The sequence below is a fragment of the Triturus cristatus genome, chromosome 3_2 (assembly GCF_964204655.1).
Source record: "Triturus cristatus chromosome 3_2, aTriCri1.1, whole genome shotgun sequence".
Lineage (NCBI taxonomy): Eukaryota > Metazoa > Chordata > Amphibia > Caudata > Salamandridae > Triturus > Triturus cristatus.
The window spans coordinates 612,046,380-612,068,745 of record NC_140584.1 but is presented as its reverse complement, the minus strand read 5'-3'; the positions used below and the strand labels follow the sequence as shown (position 1 = coordinate 612,068,745).

The window sequence follows — 22,366 nt, the reverse complement described above, 5'->3', positions numbered from 1 at the left end:
TATCTAGATCTTAGTCTATGGTCCACTCTCAAACCCCAAGTCACTCACTGGTGATTAAAAGTTCTCGAATAAGCACCCTCTCAAGGGGCCCATTGAGCATTGCAGCACCAGTCCAATCTGGAGCAAGCCCAATGATGAAGCATACCACCTTGGGTGAGGGAACCTGTTCATATGAGCAAATGCTCCTGGTGACTACTTACAGACTCCACTGGGAGTGTGCCATAGTCGGTATGGAGCAGTATACCCCTCATTTTATGGTTCTACATAGAAATACTCAGCTTGTTCAGATCAGTACTGAATGAATTAGTTGTCTCCTTTCTTAGTTCAAAAGAAAGTTTATTGAGAGAACATAGAATATAAATATACATTAATACAATCATTAGGAAATAATCATGTACGAGAATAATTCAACATTATATATAGCGTTGCTTGAGAGAGAATACCAAATATACATGACTGAAATGGTATGCTTAGATGAGCAGAGAAAAATAATCACATTATTCAATAAATACTTCAACTTGGTTCAAAATATATAAGAATGTTATGAACAAATGAAAAATAATGTTATGAGAAGTTAAGTAATGTCATGGAGGTTGGGTAACTTCTTGTTGTATAGGGTCATAGTGAAAGACCGTCTAGCACTCATCTCAATATGTCTTGTGACAGGTGACCATAAAATTAAGCGTTTTGCTGCAAAATGAATAGGATGAACAAGAGCTGTATCTAGTCTATGGTTGTAACATACGGCATACCACCAGGCTTGAAAGGATAACTTAGTTAGGTCTTTCCAGTTTTTGGTGATTTTCTGGAAGGCAACTGCTATCAACAAATCTACAATCTTAACATTAAAAGTATATTTTTCCGAGACCAGTGATGTACTTCCTAAAAATAGGTTAACAATGGAAAATGATATTTGAGTGTCAAAAATTAAATTAATTTGAGACCAAACCTTTTTCCAGAAAGTGTGCACATGTGAACATGTTAAGAGTAAGTGTTTTAAATCAGCAGATGGGGATGAGCAAGTCCAACAAGTATCAGGGACATTAGGATATCTCGTGTTAAATGACTGGATGAAATAAAAGTCTATTATAAATAAAAAATAATGTCTGTGTGGTATTTGCTGCTCTAGAAGATTTCCTAATTTTAGACCATATTTTGTTCCAAAAGGAAGATGGCCAGTCAATCTCCAGATCCTCTTCCCAAGATGTTTCTATTTTAGTTTTCTCTCTATCAGTGTGTAAATTGCTGAGGTAAGTGTAGATGGAAGATGCTTTGGGTCAGGAATATAAAGTATGCAGCCTATTAACCGAGTGAGGTACGTGATGATTATGAGATATAAGTTGAGAATAGGCAATCATTAAGGCTTGTTTTAGGAGTGCGTATTTAGGTTTGTAAGGTGATGGAAAATCAAAAAGATGACTAGCCTGTGAAAAAGATATAATTTCATTTTGGATAAAAAGCTGATGTATCCACATTAAGCCTTTCCATCTCCATGGATTTCAATAAAAAGGTTTACCATGAATCAGTAAGAAATGATTGTGCCAAAGTGAGGAGCTGAGAAAAGATTTTAAATCTGTGGGAGGCGTCTTGTGGTTGGATTCCAGAGGCTTACAGGAGTGCTTAAGTACAGGAGTAGAGACAGAGTGTGGTTTGCGGGTAAAGAAAAGATACTCTTTAAAGGAGAAAGGAATGCTCTTTCAAGTTCCACCCACAGAGGGCAGTCCTCTTGAGGGTCGGAAAGCCATCTTGAAGATTGGCGAAGTATGAAAGCTTTAGGATAATTGGGGAAATTAGGAAAAATAACCCTAGCCTCGGATTTTGGTTTTATGAGTCTCAGTAGTGACATACAAGGTCTTTTAGTGTTCCATAAAAAAGATGACAAAATGGTATTTATTTTCTTAAAATATTTTGAAGGGATACATATTGGAATATTAGAAATCATATATAACACTATAGGGAAGAGCATCATTTTAATGGTATTAAGGCGTCCCCACCATGACAGATATAGGGGATGCCATTTAGAGGTTAATGAGGAAATGCTCTGTATACAACTATCTAAACATAGAGCAAGAGTTGTTGAGATTGAGGGAGCAAAAAGTAATCCCGTGTATTTTATGCGCTTGGAGTTCCAGGTGAAATTTGAAGCAGCAAAATCCTCTTTGAATGTGTATTTAGTTAAAGGTAGTATTTCACACTTATCTAAGGCAAAAAGTTCCACCTCATGTGAAAAGGCAGGGATAGAGGATTGTGGATTGGATATAAATAATAAAATATCATCAGCATAAGCTACCACTTTAATGTGTTTATTATTAACATTAAAGCCCTGGATATCATACTTCTGACGGATTTTGGATAAGATGGTTTCCAAAGCCAAGTTGAAGAGAAATGGGAAAAGTGGGAAGCCTTGGCGTACGCCTCTTCCCAAGTAAAAGTAAGGGGATGTGTTACCATTTACAATTTCTGCAGCTAGAGGATTAGAATATAAGAGTGAAATCAGAGATATGATTCTTGGACCAAAACCAAACCATGAAAAAGATATGACCAGTTAACACGGTCAAAAGCTTTCTCTGCATCTAGTGCTATAGCAGCTAGTGAATGAGGTATGTGAGAGGATTTAGATAAAAGGTCAAAGAAGAGACGAGTATTGTTTGAAATGAGTCACCCCTTTATAAAACCAGATTGTTCTGCACCTCATAACTGAGGAAGGTAGGATTAAAGATGTATCGCTAGGGATTTAGAAAAAAAATTGTAATCAATGTTGACTAAAGAAATAGGTCCATAGGTTTTGCAGTGCTTCAGATCTTTACCCTCTTTCAGAATTAAACATATTAATGCTTCTAGAAAAGATCCAGAGGATTTGCCAGATTGCAAAAAGGAATTGAAAAGAGTATGCAACTTGGGAAGGAGAAGTGATACGCAGTGTGTAAAAAATTCCACTGTAAACCCATCTGGTCCTGGAGCATTATCCTTTTTAAGTGTCTGAAGTGCATTGAGGAGTTCTTGTTGTGAGATATCAGCTTCTAGAGGAGCAAAGTCCAATTGAGGATCAGAGGTACGGTGAATGTCTGCAAGAAACTGGGAAATATCAGGATCTGAGAGTGTGAATTCTGGCGTTTATAAATCTTTGTAAAAAAGAAGGAATTCATCCATGATGTCAGTATCTTTAAACCTTAGTATGTTTTGCTTGTCAAGGATTGATTCAATGTCGAGTTTGTTATTTTTAACCTTTGTTATTTTTAACCTTTAGATAGTTTACCAAGAGCTTACCAGCCTTATTTAGGCTTCCATAAAATTTAGCACACAACTTTAACAAGTAGAGTGAAGTATTGTCAGTTGAAACCTTTTTAAATGGGAATTTGGCTTCGACAAGCTGTACCAAGCTGTCTTTAGATTTCAAAGCACAATAGGAATTCTCCAGTTTCTTTATTTTTGCCAAGAGATTTTTAGTGGTTTCACAAGACATTTTACGCTTTTTAGACACAAAACCCATAATAAAATCCCTAGCAGCTGCCTTAAATGCATCCCAAATGACAGAGGGTATCGGTCTGATTTAAAGAAAAATATTTTATTAAAAAATTGATATAGGAGGAGGGAAAAGTCTGATCCAGAAGGAGAGAGTTATTAAAATGCCATCTCCTGGGTGTGTTGGGTTTTAATGGAAATAGGAGCATGGTCAGATATTAAAATTGTCCCAATCTCTGCATTCCTCAAAAACTGAGATATATATTATGAGCCACAAAGAAATGGTCTATTCAGGATTGTGTTCGGTGAGGGGGAGAATAAAAAGTATGTTCTCTTGAAGTACGGTTGCAGATTCTCCAGGCATCAATGAGCTTATACTGTTGAATAACATGTTTAAAAATGTATGGGTCTTCTGTGATTTAAATGAGGCTAATGAGTTATGATCTATGAAAGGATCAACAATTTGGTTACAGTCTCCAGCAAGAATAAAATTATCGTCAATACAATACGAAATTTGTTGGGAGGGGTAGGACCAAAACTAAGGGTCACCATTAGTGGGAGCATGTATATTAAGCAAAGAAAACTGAGCATTGCCAATCTGCAATATAGTAAATAACCATCTTCCATCTTCATCAGATAATTGAGAAATTCGTTTGACAGAGAGTGATTTATGGCATAGGGTTACTACACCATTTTGTTTACCATCGCCTGGGGAAAATAAACCTTCCCCTACCCAATTTCTTTCTAATTTTAAAGATTGAGACGCCGTTAGGTGAGATTCTAGTATAAAAGCTATATCAGCTTCTAATTTAGATAAATGAGTTAAAACACGCTGTCTTTTAATGGGTGAATTCAAACCTCGAACATTCCATGACACAATTTTCAAAGACATAAATGTAATGATATGAGTGTATGACGAAGATAACAATCTAGACAAACCAACCAACAGTATAAAGTGACTGTAATAACAACCAAGTAATGTGTGAGTATAATATGATTATATGTAAAACTTAGAAGAAAGCAGTTCAAACATGAATATGAAACATCTAATTGATTGAAGAAGAAAAAGAAGAGAAAGGATAGAAAAGAAAGAAAAAGAAAAAGAGGAAAGGACAAGAAAAAGATGAGGAGAAGAAGGGAGAAGGCACAGCAATAGAAAAAGAGCATTATGATCAAAAGTTTCATTGACAAAGATCAGAATGAAAAAGGAAACATAGAAAGGAAGAACAATACAAAAAGAACATAACAAGAGAACATACCTAAGGATCCAATTAGGAGTGGGGGGGGGGACCACAAGGAGTAGATGAGATGCCCAAGGACGACCAAGGGGAAAACGAAGAAGGGTCACGGCTCACAGAACAGAGAGAAGGACAAAACAGGAACAAGCATGAATGGACCTGTAAGAAGGGGAGGAAAGAAAAAGTTAATCAGCCCAAACATTCAAGTTACAATTTGCATCAGCTTAAGAAAAACAACACTGCAATAGGCAACAATATCGCACCTGGAACAAGAATATAACTGAGCGACTGAAAAGGACATAAAAAAGGTTCAATGCATTATGCAGGACAACACAGCCCGGGATGTAGAAGCTTCAGAAAAGTCCATAGTTTCTATCTTTAATGAGTTAATAAAACTTTTAAGTTTGATCGGATCTTCATAAGTTGTTGTTTTATTCTTGTAGGTGACTTTAAATAGAAAAGGGTGGAAAAGACCATAGCGAGCTCCAAGGGATCTCAGATCGGATCTCAAATTGAGAAATTCCCTTCGCCTGTCAGCTGTGCTTTTAGCATAATCTTGAGAAAAGTATAGATTGTTGCCAGACCAAGTGATTTGCTTAATTGATCTAGCTGCTGAGAGAACTTTAAGCAAGTCAGTGTATCCCAAGAAATAAAGAATGATTCCTCTAGGGTGTCATACATTGGTAGAGGAAGCATCCTGGTGCCCTAGACAGTGAGCACATTGAATATTAAGAGAAGTCTCAGCTGACATGTTTAGAGTCTTTGGAATGAAAGATTTGAAAAAGGTGTGAGAGTAATTTCCTTCTACGCCCTCCGGCAGTCCATAAATGCGTAAATTGTTACGCCTCTTTCTATTTTCAAGGTTCTCGACTTGCTTCTGAAGAGAGGCTACTTGAGATTGGAGAGTGTTAAGTTTGCCATCCGCAAGACCCAGTGAGGATACATTATGCTCCACCAAGGTTAGCGTTTCATCCATTTTTTACCAATTGTCTGTGAGGAATTGTAGTTTGGCGTTAGTTTCTTCCATGAATGGACGCAAGGAGCGAATCTCTTCAAGCAACATGTCCAAAGAGACCGGTGAGGATGACTTCGGAGGAGACGGCGGGTCTTTTTTCAAACGTTTTGTGGAGGCTTTCCCTGCAGCATTAGAGGGTAATGTTAAAGAAGTGGAACAGTTAGTTAGCGAAACTGAAGAGTCTTCCATCTTGGATAGTTTTGAAAAGACTGAAGAGTTCTTGACAAATGGTTGCGTAAATCGAACCGGTGAGGGACTCCCTTTTTCAATCGTCCCATAAAAGAGAAATAACAGAATTATGGGACGGCTCCAGAAGAACTAGGACCAAGTCAACCCACCAGCCTCCACGTACACCAAGATACAAATGAGTGTAGGTAACACTTGAACAATCCTGTTATGTGTAAGCCACACCACAAAATTAGAGCATAACCAAAATGGCAGACCAGGGCGTAGTTCCAAGGCAGTGGAACTTCAATGACAGAAGGCTGCGCAATGTCTCTTCAGAGCAAGATACCAAAAGTTATGTAAATAATTAGCTCAGGAAAATCATTCTAGAAAGGTTGAGGAGGAAATAACCTTAATTTTAAGGCACTTTGTGAAGAGCGCCTCACAAGAAAATATCTCGCCTAAAATGGCACGCGTACGATGACATATATTAGTGTAATTCCAAGGCATTAGGATTTCAATGACAAAAGGCTATGTAGCGCCGCATCAGAGCAAGACATCAGAAGATAAAAGAGAAATTAGTTCGAAAAAAAAAGTTGAGGAGAAAAAAATCTCCATTTTAAGTCATTTTGTGAAAAGCACCTCACAGAGGAATATCTCACCCAAAATGGTGGCTGCATCTATTGTGGAGCAAAGACAGGGCTATAAGTGGCGAAAATGGAGTCTCGGAGCCTCGAAAACAGCCGCAAAAGCGGTTTTGTTGGTCAGACACACATTCTATTTTGGAATCATCCTTCCAAGTCGGAGAATGGAAGAGGGTCCCATGCGACCCGCTGCTTCGACCCGCGGAGCCTCACTCGAGTGCTGCCATCTTCTCCGCGGTCAAGCCACGCCCCCTTTAGTTGTCTCCTTTCAAACTGCAAAATGGTAGAACTGCCTTCCAGTGTGCATCAGACATACTCATGACTGCCTTTGTTTCCATAGAGTCACCAAAACATGGCTGTTCTCAAACACAACACCTCATCTCCAAAAACATCTTGGAGCACCTAATATGTTTATTGCATCAAGTCCTGATATATATCACAAGTTGATTTCTACCAGTGCTGGTAAGAACTACGATAGACTATGTTCTTTCCTTTTAGTTATGCTTTCTGCCTACTGTGCTATGATTATAGTATAGCCATGGGCTGCATGTACATTACCTACATGGATACTTAGCTCATCCTCTGTATCTATGTGGCCAGTTTCTGCACTGTTCCTCACAATCCCTCCCTCTGACCTATGGCTTTTTCCTTGGCATTGCCATCAACATCATTTCAATTACCTCCCATTATGTTTATTGCACTATGACAAGCCAGTAGAATGCCGATCAAAGCATATTTGAAGCTACCAACCACCACCTCCATACACTTTTTATATGGGTTGGATCAATCAACATATTTTCCGTCAATACATACGTGCACATGCAAAACCTTCTGACGGTGAGGTAATGGTGCTTTGAAGGCATGTGCTATATATATGATAATGACTGTTTAGTTTAAAGTCTGATGATTGAAAAGCTTCATCTATTGTCTTGGCTTATTCAATTTTAAAGGCAAGAAGGATTATGTGTTGGCTGTTACTGAATTGCAGGTGATTTCACAGGTCCTGAACATTAAGGGAGCATATAGGATCAGCCAATGTGATTCCATTAAACTCGAAATGATGAGGTCCGGCTTCTTTTGGGCTTTGGTGTCTTGAGATTTGGTATACAGAATGCTTACCAGTGGAGTAAGAGAAGAATTAAAAACATTTGCAAGTAGGATAGTGTCATAATGCAGATGGTAAACGATCGGGATTGGACAGTGGCTTTAAAGGTACACTTTTTTTTATTGGAAGCAGAAGGTAAAGCTCCTACAAGGCCATTTGAGTTTTCTTACAATGTGAGTTCCATCAAGAGAGGTTATTATCAATGGTGAATCCAAGTGATTTTGTGATTGTGGAAAATATGAGTGTGAATTCAGCTAACTTTATGCTCGAGGCATTGTTGATTCTGGACTTGCTTTTTGCTGTTGGCAATAAGGGTAAATTCAGGCTTTGCTGAGTTCAGTTTGAGACAGACTTGATATCCAAGTTTGGATGAGCATCATGCACTGTTTTAGCGGATCAATGGAGGTGGAACTGTGGATAATATTTAAATAGTGCTGAGTATTGTTAGAGTACAGATGGGTTCATATTCTGTGGCTGGGCTGGATGATTCTGGGGGGTCTGTGTAGAGGTTGAAAATCATGTAGACAAAAGGTATCATTGGGGTTCTTTAAATCACCAGTAGCAAATGGATTGGAAACTGGAGGTACCTGTATGGATGAGCTGGTTTTCAATACTGTTCATCCATATGTGATGGGTCGGTTGTTGATTAGATGTTTTGGGTTGATGTTTGTGTTATCACTGATTGAACAAGCTGTCAATTTTGAATGCACCAGGGAATATACCTCACATGAGAAGTGCTCAAGAGGAGTACTTCCACAGGGAGGGATTTTACAATCAGGGGTCGGACGATTTTATCCTCGAATCTAGTGACTTTGATTCTGGTGGGAATGTCCGCATGATATGCATTTGTGAGCAGTTTGGACGTAGTCATCTTGATGTATTGTGTGGGATGATGAAAGAGGTAGAAGTATTTGGCTTTGTGTGGCAAGTGCTGTGCCTGAACCTGCATATTGCTGCAGTGAAAATTGAATTATACTGCTACATTTGTGTGTTAAATGAGGTATTGTGGGACTTGATACAGGATTGATACAGAGCTTGAGAGCTTCGTTAGGGTTCTGCTCCAGTAAGAGGCAAATGCAATGGGCGTAATAATTGGGTTTGCCTGTGGTGGTGATTTTTCTACCCAAGGAGCAGAAAGTTTGTGTTTGATCTGGATAGTGTATTATTTCATGTCTTGTTAGTAAATAACTTGTATGATTTCACTCAGTTGTTTGGTGTTCTATTGTGTGGAGAATTTTATTTTCATAGAGTGCCTCGATGTGTTTTAAGGGGAGATTGAGTGAATTGAGGTGTGAGTTGATATAAAGTTGTGGTATCATTTGCGATTGACTCAGTGATGAGATCTTGTTTAAGGATGTAAATGGGGAGGGCCTTTAAGGAGTGACAAAGTTGTTTTGTGGGTTTTGCTTGACCACAGAAGGTGATAATGACTGGGATGAGTAGTTACTCTGATTAACCTTGAGGCATGGGGAGTGTTGCATTTAGGGGATTGCATAGAAGCAAAGACCTGATCAAGAATACTGGCTTGCTGAAGTCATTTCCTGCATGGTTTAAGTCCTAGAGAAGCATCTTGTGATGGAAGAGGTGGTGATGAAGTCTAAGATTTCTGTGAAAAAGGTTTTGCCGGAACCAAGTTATTTGTAGATCGGGTGGCCAATGACTCGCAAAAAGTTGGAAGCAGCAGAAGCAAAGCGCCACTGATTTGATAGTTATTTTGTTCCTGGTGAGTGCATGGACTTGTTGAAGACCACAAGCCCAATCAAAGTTCCTCTGTATGCACTGCATGTGCTGCATGCTATGTCAGTCCTGAAAGGTGAACGGGCAAAGGACAGGCTGAGGTTGGCAGTGTGATTTTCAGCCTTCAGTTTGATTCTTGTGAATATGAGCATAGCTATGTTTGGGGAGCATGAGATCAGGTAGCAATTGTCAATGATTGAAATTATTGGTTGTGTTGCCAGTCAGCTGGGATCTAGCTTCACATTTCAGTTGGGACTGTTGCAATAGGAGCAGGATCAAGGCGTATTTGCATATGGCTGGCTCCTATCTGAGGTGGTATGGTGGACAAAAAAAATGGACTGGATTCCAGCCCAGATAAATTAACAGTGGGTGAGATTAATTCAAGCAATCCACACATATGTTTTTTGTTTTATTTATTGCAATGTTCTAAATCCAAGGGCTGTGCCTAGACGTGGGTCCCATGCTCAATGTGCCATAGAACACAAGCTGCACCCTACTCATGAGTCCCAAATAGGCTAAAGCCTATCTGGGGTTGCTTGTGTTCCAGGTCAGGGAGGACCTGGCCTTGCAGTTTGGGCTTGATAGTTCCTATGAGACCAAGACTGATGTGGTGTGGCTGGCTCTAGTCTGTATTGATGTGGTGGGCAAAAGAATGGACAGTTTTGCAGTCCAAAGTAATTACCGGTGGTTGAAATTAATTCAGACAATCTACCAACTGCTTTTTTGTTTTCCCCAATTAAATTAGGTGATGTACATGAGCCAGGGTGCACTTCTATTGCACAGCAGCTATGTAATTTGAAAATAAAAATAAAGCACATTGCATCCTGCAAAATGACGTATAGTTATTTTAAAATGGTATGGGGAATATGTCAATCCAAATGTTACCTTTTCTCCTATTGTATTTGTAATTTAAAATAAAGAAAATAACTCTACTGCTAGTTTAACTGCCAGACTGAGGCCTCATACCATAAACTGAGACGTTATAATATTTTGCGAATCTATCTTTTGCATGTTGATCTATGGAGCTTCTTCAAAATAGTTGTGTGTACTAAGCGAGTGAAGACAAGTGATGGCAAGATATAAACTTCCTTGTAACTGATTAATCAAGTTACTTATAGTTAGATTGTTTCTGATCTGAACAACAAGCATTTTTGAAGTCCAAGTCGTGTGCCAGAGTGACTTACACTAATTTTGCTGATCATCTTTTATTCACACTGGTTTACCAGTTTTGTTTCTGGCTTTCTGAAAACATTTCATAATCATTGCCAGGTAGATTTATTATGTGATTTCTATTCTTCGCAAATCACTTTTCTTGAACATTTTTAAATTCATGTACTAATTTAAATCTGAAAAATAAAATAAATGCACAAAGCAGTCACCATTCTAGCAAAATGACAGACAAAAGGAAGTTAAACTCCCCTGTCTAAGCTAAAGACTGTGGGCCCGATTTAGATCTTGGCGGATGGGTTCCTCCATCACAATTGTGATGGGTATCCCGTCCGCCGACATATAAATCACAAAGCATATAAAGGGATTTATGTTTCTGCCGATGGGATAACCATCGCCGTTGAGAGTGAGTAACCCATCCGCCAAGATCCAAATCAGGGACTGTGTGTCTGGAAAAGATGGCCAGAAATCAAGGATTTGGCACTTTGTCAAATTATGTAATCCTAGGCAAACAGCTTTACAACACGATACCTGACAGTCCTTGTGTGCAAAATGTGTGATGAACAATAATAGTCAGCCACCTAGAAAAGCAAAAGTCATTCAAATATAATTTATTGAAGTGGGGTGTTGCTAAATATATATTAGTATTGCCTATACTTTGCCCACCACAGATGTAACCGTTTTATAGCCCATGCAAGGCATCCCAAAGTCTTATAAATTTTCTCTAAGAAACTCCAAACTGTAATTAATATTCCTTGATGCATTAATCTAAACAAAGTATTAAATTGAAGTATAATTTCGAATTTTACCATGCAAGAAATTCAAAATATTTCTTGAAATTGTGCCATACATAATGTTACATACATTTTGTATGTGTGGTTTATTCATGAAGAAAAATTACTCATTGGGGCATTTTCTCCTCAAACCTGGCTATTTTTGTGGGTACAAGTCAAATAACTTTTATGCAAAGTGTGCACTCATGATACAAATGTTATGTGAGATACCTGCAAACCACATTTTTCTGAGATCTTTTCAAACATTTCATGAAAAAAGAAGATTGTGACTTTGCACCCCCATATTCAAAAGACAAGGGACCTATTTACAAGCGCCTATTGCCACCACAATGTCACTTTTAGCGACATTGAGATGGTGATAGGGGCTTTGCCTTAGTCACAAGGTGGTGTTAACCCACTTAACGTAACTTAACACCGCCTTGTGAATAGGGCACCCTTTCATGATATATTTACCATGAAAGGGGCGGGCAAAGGATGTTGTGGTGGGCGTTCCACCGCAACACCCATTGATTTTGATGCTGCCCCATATTTACAAGAGTGGCGTAGATATGAGGCAGCGCCATAATTAAGATCAGGGAAAACCTGGTCTTACTCTGGAGCTACAAGGAAAAATGTTGAATTTCTCCTCGTTTTTGCTGTTTCTGTGTGTGCTGCGTTGTGCAGCACAGGTGTCCCTTCCTGCACATAAACAATCTTTTTTTTAAAATGACATTTTGCAATGTCTATGTGTGCTGCATTAAGCAGCACGCATAGAAGTTTCAAAACGCCATTTCAGATTGTTTATGTGCAGGAAGGGACACCTTTCTGCACATAAACAATAACTCCCCTCAACGTAGGCACCCTTGCACTATGGCGCTAAGTAGCTAAATTAGCATCATCACAAGGGGAAACGCAAGGGCGCACCGCTCTGGGCAAGTCTGATGTGGAAAGGTAAGTACTGGTCACCAAAAATGAGTGATTGTGGGCACCACTTGCAATCATTGGCTTAGATTAAGCACTGGGCCTGCCTCTTTAATACAATCTCACATGGGTGAATATTTATATATTTTGGAAACTCACAAAGCTTTCTAGAAGTACTATCGGAAAGTTACAACATATGCAGGCTTCCAGTCACACTCCTACAAAACATTTGTGAATTCCTTTTCCTCATGAGCAAAATATACACATTATCCCTAGCTGAAATGGGTTTAATTTTTGCAGTAATTATGCAAAATGTCCTAAAAATGTTGAGAAATGATACACATACTGACCTAGCTTTTTGAGCAATATTTAGTGTGAAATACATCCTTGTGTCTATTTTGGACATGAGAACACACTTCACAGTACAAAACAATAGTGCAAAATTCCAACAGTCGCTCGTGTTCTGTTCATTCATGTTTTCCCCATACTCCCTTAATCATTTCTTATCAGAAAATCATCTTAATTACTTGACATTGTGCAATGGCACAATCTCAGACATATGAGATTATGCCAGCATAAACAAATCTTTTCCTGGGCCTAATACACTTTTTAGGTTGAGCCTAGGCAGTGCATGCACTGCATGTGCTGTCTCTTCGAGACGTGCTGTATTTACAATATGGGCTTTGAACACCTCCCATCTTTTTGATTGGTTCCTGTTAGTGCTCTTCAAAAGGGCCTGCTTCTGCTTGGTAAATTGCTTGATTAGTCCCTCCTTTTGGTGTTTTGGAACCTCCCATGGAGACTGCCTCCGTTACATGTGGTCCTACTCTTTTTATTATTTTTGTTGCTTTGTGTGCACAATTTTTTTTAGTTCTAGCCTATGCAGCAGTGACTCTGCTACTGTTGATAAAGGAAATGTTTGCTGCCGCTTTATTGGCCACACTTCAATAGGCATGTAGTGGGGATATGGAGGAGGATGTTTATTATTGGAAGTCATGATTAGCTTATATTTCCCCTGAGGCAAAACTCCTTTCTTCCCGCTCACTGCAGTAATGTCACCTCCCTTTGCGTGCAGGGAGGACCAGCTGGCAGAACTCGGGTCACTGCAAGAATGTCTCGCAGAGTGTGACTAATCAACCCCCACAAGGCGCCCTGTTGTTAATTCAACTAGATTCTTCTGGCTCCTATCAAAACACAGCAGCCTCCAAGACCAATTCATCTCAATTTTATGAATATCAAAAATGTGGTAAGGAAGGAAAAATGCCTCAGTAAATACTGCCTCTTTCAACGCAGGATCCTTCAGTGACTAACTGCTACCAAAAGCACAAAAGGGCATACTGTGTGAACAAACCAATAAACAAAAAAATCAGACATTTTACCTCCTCCCACACTCTGCACCAAAATAGCTAAATTGCCAAGATTTTTGGTTTCAAAAGGCTTGTCTAATTTCTACAAGTAGAGGATGGTTCATTTAAATTATATCTTCATTGTACATTCCTGTAACCCACAGAGATGTAAACAATAGCCATGTCTCCAGTCACCCCTCCCTTCACCTTTACAACCTAGCCAGATATATGGAATGTCTCTTTAAGACGCGCATGAGGCTCACGAATACATGCATCTAATGCGCGAGTGTATTTCTCAAAGAAGGGAAAAATGCTCACCATGTACCTAAATTAGTTTGATGCATTACATCAGCCAGATGCCCCCATTATATTGCTTTATGAGTGTTAGAGAGGCTTCTGTTGCCATCAAAGAATATTCTCAGTGAAAGCGTTCGGCTGCTTCTTGGTGTTAAGTGTGTGTGTGATTCTACGAAATCTAACCATCAAAACATACACAGTTTTTGTGCAGGGCTGGGTACCCATGACCCCTTCGCCACCTCTAAGATTCAGATAAGATCTATTTGCTTGTGTTTGTGTGTGCACACAAGTGAATAAGAGTGTAACAGGGAACGGGGAGGGGATGGCGTCTTTTAATACAAGTCCTGTAGCTAGATTCTGCAGAAGGCAGCCACAATAGATTGATGCAGCCAGGAAGAGGGAATTGTATACTGCCACTTTTGGAAAAGTAAATGTCACTAGGTAAGTTTCTCCACCCTCACAAAGGTGATAGTGGCAATAAAAATGCATATTTATTGTTACAGGGGATAAAAAGCAGTGACAGTTGATATTAGCACTTGAAAAAGCAAACGGAAATTAAACCTGGCTAAAGAATCACCAGCAGGGGAGGAGTGCACAGAACACCACCAGAGAAAATATATTGTATTTTCCATTTTAAAATGTAGACGCAAACAATAATCATTTGTAATTAAATAATTTTCCCGAACTGCAATTTGAATCCCTGAATCTTTGGTCACTCTTGTCACTTACAAAGAAAGCTTTATTTTATTTTTTTGCTTTGTTAAGGTGTTTTTTTTTCTTAAGGTGTTGCTTTGCCAACGTCAGGGGCAAATGTTCCATTAGTGCAGCAGGTGCAGTGGCACTGTGGGTCTTGAGTTTTATAATTAAAACTCATATCAAGGTTCATTTTACTTGCTTGTTTTAAGGTCAATGGACCTCATTGTTGCCCTTTAGCATCACTTCTACTATACTTCCAAACATAATCTCAGTGACTACTAATGCAACATGGAGTAGAGTTTTGGCAAGGAACCTGTTTTGTCTTACCTCAAAGGTAGTAACAGCCATGCACAGAATTGTAGCCTGACAACCCATGTTTATGCGTACCACTGTACCATACCACAGAACTTGGCGCGACTCAATAGTTCACTGTGGGAAACTGGGTTCTTGTTGCATGTTCCCCCATTTTTGCCTGGTTTTTGATGCAACTTTGAATGTGGTGTGCTGGGTCCCTGCTAACTTGGGTCCCAGTACTAGTGGATTTTCTCTAAAAATGTACCACAATTGGTACAACTTAAGCAACTCCTATAAGTTCCTAGTAAATGGTGCCCTTGTGAACTAGGACTTTGAGACTGAATTAGGTCCTAGAGCTGCTGCACATATTGTGCCACCCTAGAGACCCCTTACCAAGACCATGCAAACTGCCATTGCAAGCTGTGTGTCTTGGTGCAGAGAAAACTGAAGAGTCAACATGGCACACATCCCTGTGTGTCATGCCTACAAACACTGCATGAGATATAGGTGCATCGCCCTTAATGCAGGCCATACAGCCCTAAGTCAGGGTGCACTATGTCCATTGTGTGTTCATATCTGCATGCCACTAAATTCTGCAGCACACCACATAATTAAACACCACTACATATTACTCCACAAAACACAATACCAATCCACATACTTACACTCCATACTCAATACCACATAAATGCTATCCACATAATTCCACTGCGCACTATGCCACATATTTCTACTACACAAATTGACTCCACACCACACTATTCCATGCATTCCATACAATTCCACAGCTAACCATTTCAATCCATCCCACATAATTCTACTTCAAACCACATACATCCACCTCATTCTTTAGCACATGGGTAAAAGACATTGTCATTTACAACACCAATAGCTCTAACTCTCGCACTAACTCTTCCTGCCTCTCTCATGTGGTTGACTTCAGAAATTCGAGCACAGTTTCTTTCTTGTGCCTTTTCAAGGTTTCCATCTCTCAATTCCATGCTCTCCTCCTCTTCTTGGGTTGTCTTCTGTGTACACAGGTGATGCCTCTTTATGCTTTTTTCGCCTGCTCTCTCCTTAATTCTCTCTTTCTCACACACACTTTCTGGTCCTCTGTCTGGAGTTCATTGAGTACTTTGTGCACAAATGACCCACCCCTCTGTGTCTATCCATTCTGTGCAGCTCCCACCCCTAATTATCCACCATGCCACATAATTCCAATACACAAATCCACTCCATACCACACACCACACAATTGCACCACTAACAATTCCAATCCATCCTACATAATTCCGCTCCACACCACTTATATCCACTCCACTTAAAACCAAAATACTTGGGTAAAAGACATTGTAATTTACAACGCCAATAGCTCTAACTCTAGCAAATGTGAGACTTATTGGCATTGCCAGTGCTTGTTTGCTATTGCAAAAGTCTGCCCAGTAAGTGCAAATGCACTATGCCCATTGCAGGCCCTTCATTTAAGAAGCCAGCACATTCTGTGTGTTCTACACTAACAAACACAATTGGACGGAAATTCTATGTTCCAATGATTTGTAGGAGGAACACACTGTACTGAAATGTGCCACCTCATCCAAGATTGCCTTAAGTCATATGGTCTCCTTACCCAGACACTCTGTCAAACAAAACCATTTTGTAGGCTGCATACAGCTCTTACATATTATGCCTTGCTGATGGGGTGTGGGATACACACAATTAAAATGGCTAAGGGACGTGTCATGTTGCAGTCCTCCAGCCCCATGCCTATACCATAGCTGTGGTTTCATATCTGGAGTTTTGAGAGGCATTGGGGTAGTAAAGGAGTTTGAGGTTACTACCTAGTCTTTTCTTCCACTGGGACCAGCCCAGCTCAATTTACCTTTTATTGAGCACTTCTGCAGTGGTCCATCCTGTCTCGAACCCATTACCCCTCAGTCTGCATTCTGCACGTTGCCCCTTCAAGAGAGGGGCATCTTGTGGGACATTTCTGTACCTTAACATTTGCCTCCCTTTTAAAATTTGGAAAAAGATCTAGAGGTGTAGCAGGAACTACAAGTTCTTGTTAACTCTGTTTCATGATGTGTGATCTTGGTACAAAGGTATAACATCTTGTGCTGCGGCCCTATAAAGATACATTCTTACATTCTGAGAGCAAGTATTAAGCAGCAAATATAACAGGACATTTATGCACATAATGTAATGCATTTTTGGTTGAAAATCAAGCAAATATTGAGCTATTGAGTAGCCTGGCTCCTACCCATTCTCCATGTTTTATTTTGATTTATATCTTGCAACACGATGAGTGCACTGAGGTTAGGGTGTCCAAGAGCATCTTACTAATATAGATGAATGTCAGTGCCTTGAAACCACACTGCAGTGAAGCGGGTATCCAGGTTTGTTGTTCTCAGACATCAAGCAAAAATACTACTGTCTCTCGGCCCCTGCTCTGAACTGACTAATATGGTGGAAGAGGGTCTGTGAAGATGGAAATGCCCATCCAGAGCGACTCATGGTCCGTGGTTAATCATGGCCATGTTTGCGTTCCAAATACAAACTTATATGCCCAACATGGACCGCGGCATTGGAAGCAAGCAGTGGCTTGGTGTACCTCAACTATGCCAAAGCAGAGTGAAGAATGACATCCTTCCACCACCCTTTCCCCAGCCTCCCCCAGCCCCTAAACACACAAGAAAATCATGAGGTTCGAAAGAGCGAAGAAAAGTCATCCGAGTGCACACATTCATAATCTCTTCATTGAGGCCATTAGACGGCAGCCCCATGTCCACGTCTCTCCTGGAGGTGAAAGAGCAATTCCAGTGTCGCTTAACACCTAGGCTGCGGAATACCAAGGCTGCTCAGTCTCGATTCTACTTCATACCTCTTTTTTCCATCACCCTACATTCAATATCTGTTCATTTCACTCTTGTGTGTCCCTTTTTTACCCCTACGTTTTCCCTTTCTCGCTGTCTTCCTGCCGTTCACTTCCCTCTTTCCCCCTTCTCTCTCTCTTAAGCTGAGTCAAAGTCTGATGATACGACATAAGTTTTGTTTCCCAGAAAAATGCTGCTAGAGGCCTGTTGGTGGCTGCTTCGGATGACCCTTCCCTGGCTGCCTATCCCGCAGAGAACACACAAGTATTATCGCTGAAGTCAGAGCTTTAAATGGGAAACAATAAGTGCAGGTACTCATCAACCTAAGCGAGGGGGTGGGCAAGGGGCGGGTCTGGGGGCGGGCATGATTATATAAAGACACTACTGCCATCTGTCAAGTTTTCATTTTGCCCTTGGCTTGAATTACCCCTATTAATAGTTTCAAATGTCCTGCATGTGCAAATTCCTTCTGCATCTGTGGGCAAGGCATATGTAGAAAATTAATATCCTGTCTCCCACTATGCCTCTTTCAAATGCGTAAGCCGCATATTACCCTGAAAGGAACATGCTATGTTACTAGTGAGAAGTGAGCAAATTGAGCATGTGCACCTCGACGTGCTTGCTCTCACTGCAGTCCACAAAAATACAGCCTGCCTGTGCGAGGCCAGAAAACAGAGCTCGACAGGCACCCGTTTCGAGGCCCCCTTTTAAAAACTGCCGGTGCTCAGCACCAGTGGGACCCGGCCCACTTAAAGCCCTTGTGGAAATCTGAAATATTTTCTGTTACCCTGAGCTGAAGCCATCTTGGTTATGGCATCCATTTTGTTGGCTTTGTAATTCTTCCATCCCTGCTTCTCGTCTTTTTCCCTGCCTGTGCTATCTATTTTAGTTGACTTTATGACCAAGCTAAAAGCAGTATGCATACTAAAGAGTTTGTAGCTGCCAGAACACCTGGTCTCAGACTCAATTGTCAATCTCTTAGTGCTGCCATAAGCACTCCTGCTCCCCCTCTCACTTTGCTGATTAAGTGATCTCTCATCTGCCTATGTTTGTTGGCAGTCATTGCTGTGTATGCTTGTACTTTCTATTTGCATTCTTGTGTCCTCACTCAACACCTATTTCATTTGTGGAAGTAAAGGTTATTACCACCTACCTATTGGGTGGTTAGGAAGCTGCTTTGTGTCCTTTTTACTTCCACCTGTGTATTTGGCACCTGCATCCTACCATAAAGACTATAAACTGTATAGTGACATTTCTAAGAGCTGATTCAAGAGGACAATACAAAATGATGAGGTGGATCAAACTGATACTGCACTACAGCAGTATATTGACTTTAATTTGGGACTATTCTTCTTTGTTGGTGCGGCCTTAAACAGCAGAAAGATCCGACGTTTGACACGTGTTGTAGAGGCTGTAACCAATCAGACAGCAATGGCGCTTGGAAATATCACAGAAGAACTACAAATTGCAAGAATTGTGGTGCTCCAAAATAGGATGGTGCTTGATGTCATCCTAGCCGACTGTGGTGGAGCATGCCGCATCATTGGGAGCAGTTGTGTGTACATCCCTGACCACACCCCTTCAGTTTTTGAAGCAATTTACAAGATGCACAAAATAGCCACTGAAATCCATCAGGATTTAGGGACATGGACTTGGACTGGATGGCTATGGAACATATTTTCTGTATGGGGATGGAAGCTGTTATCAGCCCTATGCATATTTCTTGCGATTCTTTTCACCTGTTGCCTATGTATCCAATGTGGCCCGATGCTCTGTTCCCTTTGCATTTCTACCTGTACCTCATGTATACCAGCTAAACAGAATGTCAAGAATGTTAATGCCCGCCTAGCAATGGACCAGGAAATTAATGAACTGAGAATAGATGTACATGATATCTTCCATGCTCCTTCCAAATCATAGAGATGTCTTCAGCCAATGCTAAAAGGGCCGTCTGTGGAAATCTGAAATAATTTCTGTTAGCATGAGCTGAAACTATCTTGGTTATGGCATCCATTTTGTTAGGATACCCTACAAAGGTTTATAGAGAGTAGAGTAGTAGAGAGTAGTAGAGAGTAAGCAGTAGAGAGTGAGTAGACAGTAGTAGAGAGTAGTACAGAGCAGTAGAGAGTGAGAAGTAGAGATTAGAGAGTAGTAGAGAGTAGTAGTGAGTAGTAGAGAGTAGTAGAGAGTGAGTAGTGGAGTGAGTAGACAGTAGTAGAGAGTAGTAGAGAGTGAGTAGTAGAGAGTAGTAGAGAGTGAGTAGAGAGTAGAGTAGTAGAGAGTGAGTAGTAGAGAGTAAGTAGTAGAGAGTGAGTAGTAGAGAGTGAGTAGTAGAGAGTAGTAGAGAGTCAGTAGTAGAGAGTCAGTAGTAGAGAGTAGTAGAGAGTGAGTAGTAGAGAGTAGTAGAGAGTGAGCAGTAGAGTGAGTAGACAAGTGGAGAGTAGTAGAGAGTATTAGAGAGTGAGTAGTAGAGTGAGTAGAGAGTAGAGAGTAGCAGAGAGTAGTAGAGAGTGAGTAGTAGAGCGTGAGTGGAGAGTAGAGTAGTACAGAGTAGTAGAGAGTGAGTAGTAGAGACTAGTAGAGAGTGAGCAGTAGAGAGTGAGTAGACAGAAGTAGAGAGTAGTAGAGAGTATTAGAGAGTGAGTAGTAGATAGAGAGTAGTAGAGAGTGAGTAGAGATTAGAGAGTAGTAGAGAGTAGTAGTGAGTAGTAGAGTAGGTGGTAGAGAGTAGTAGAAAGTGAGTAGTAGAGAGTAGTAGAGAGTGAGTAGTAGAGAGTAGTAGAGAGTAAGTAGTAGAGAGTGAGTAGTAGGGAGTAAGTAGAGAGTGAGTAGTAGAGAGTCAGTAGTAGAGAATAGTAGAGAGTGAGTAGTAGAGAACAGTAGAGAGTGAGTAGTAGAGAATAGTAGTAGTGAGTAGTAGAGAGTAGTAGAGAGTAGTAGAGAGTAGTAGAGAGTAGTAGAGAGTGAGTAGAGAGTGAGTAGCAGAGAGTGAGTAGCAGAGAGTGAGTATCAGAGAGTGAGTAGCAGAGAGTGAGCAGCAGAGAGTGAGCAGTAAAGAGTGAGTAGTAGAGAGTGAGTAGTAGAGAGCAGTAGTAGAGAGCAGTAGAGAGTGAGTAGACAGTAGTAGAGAGTAGTAGTGAGTAGTACAGAGTAGTAGAGAGTAGTAGAGAGTGAGTAGTAGGGAGTAGTAGTGAGTAGTAGAGTGAGTGAGAGAGTGAATAGTAGAGAGTGAGTAGAAAGTGATTAGTAGAGAGTGGGTAGTAGAGAGTGGGTAGTAGAGAGTGAGTAGTAGAGAGTGAGTAGTAGAGAGTGAGTAGTAGAGAGTAGTAGATAGTGAGTAGAGAGTAGTACAGAGTAGTACAGAGTAGTAGAGAGTGAGTAGTAGGGAGTAGTAGAGAGTGAGTAGAGAGTAGAAAGTAGTAGAGTAGTAGAGAGTTAGTAGCAGAGAGTAGTAGAGAGTGAGTAGAGACTAGAGTAGTAGAGTAGTAGAGACTGAGTAGTAGAGTAGTAGAGACTGAGTAGTAGAGTAGTAGAGACTGAGTAGTAGAGATTCGTAGAGAGTGAGCAGTAGAGAGTGAGTAGAGAGTAGTAGAGAGTGAGTAGTAGAGAGTAGTATAGTGAGTAGTAGAGAGTAGTAGAGAGAGTAGTAGAGAGTAGTAGAGACTAGTAGAGACTAGTAGAGACTAGTAGAGAGTGAGCAGTAGAGAGTAGTAGAGAGTGAGTAGTAGAGAGTGAGATGTAGAGAGTAGTAGAGAGTAGTAGAGAGTAGTAGAGTGTAGTAGAGAGTGAGTAGTAGAGAGTGAGTAGTAGAGAGTAGTAGAGAGTGAGTAGTAGAGAGTAGTAGAGAGTAGTAGAGAGTGAGTAGTAAAGAGTAGTATAGTGAGTAGTAGAGAGTAGTAGAGCGAGTAGTAGAGAGTAGTAGAGAGTAGTAGAGACTAGTAGAGACTAGTAGAGACTAGTAGAGACTAGTAGAGAGTGAGTAGTAGAGAGTAGTAGAGAGTGAGAAGTAGAGAGTAGTAGAGAGTAGTAGAGAGTAGTAGAGTGTAGTAGAGAGTGAGTAGTAGAGAGTGAGTAGTAGAGAGTAGTAGAGAGTGAGTAGTAGAGAGTAGTAGAGAGCAGTAGAGAGTACTAGAGAGTTAGTAGTAGAGAGTGAGTAGAGAGTAGTAGTGAGTAGAGAGAGTGAGTAGTAGAGAGTAGTAGAGAGTAGTAGAGTAGTAGAGATTTGTAGTGAGTAGTAGAGAGTGAGTAGTAAAGAGTAGAGTAGTAGAGAGTAGTAAAGAGTAGTAGAGAGTGAGTAGTAGAGAGTAGTAGAGAGTAGTAGAGAGTACTAGAGCATAGTAGAGAGTGAGTAGTAGAGAGTGAGTAGTAGAGAGTAGTAGAGAGTGAGTAGTAGAGTGAGTAGTAGAGAGTGAGCAGTAGAGAGTGAGTAGACAGAAGTAGAGAGTAGTAGAGAGCATTAGAGAGTGAGTAGTAGAGAGTGAGTAGTAGAGAGTGAGTAGAGATTAGAGAGCAGTAGAGAGTGGTAGTGAGTAGTAGAGAGTAGGTAGTAGAGAGTGAGTAGTAGAGAGTGAGTAGTAGAGAGTAGTAGAGAGTGAGTAGAGAGTAGAGTAGTAGAGAGTGAGTAGTAGAGAGTAAG

The 22,366-nt window shown here is 40.4% G+C and overlaps 1 protein-coding gene across 7 annotated transcripts in view; it reads right to left on the bottom strand.

Moving 5' to 3' along the window:
- Positions 1 to 22,366, bottom strand: part of LOC146857822 (4-galactosyl-N-acetylglucosaminide 3-alpha-L-fucosyltransferase FUT6-like) — a 683,427-nt gene that overhangs the window by 223,522 nt on the left and 437,539 nt on the right. For 5 of the 7 annotated variants that reach the window (XM_085648492.1, XM_085648488.1, XM_085648489.1 and 2 more), the window contains one exon: positions 4,722 to 4,859. The exons of the other annotated variants lie outside the window; for them this stretch is intronic. The gene's annotated coding sequence lies outside the window, so the exon portion shown is untranslated. The remainder of the gene's footprint in view (positions 1 to 4,721; positions 4,860 to 22,366) is intronic. 7 annotated transcript variants of the gene reach the window in all.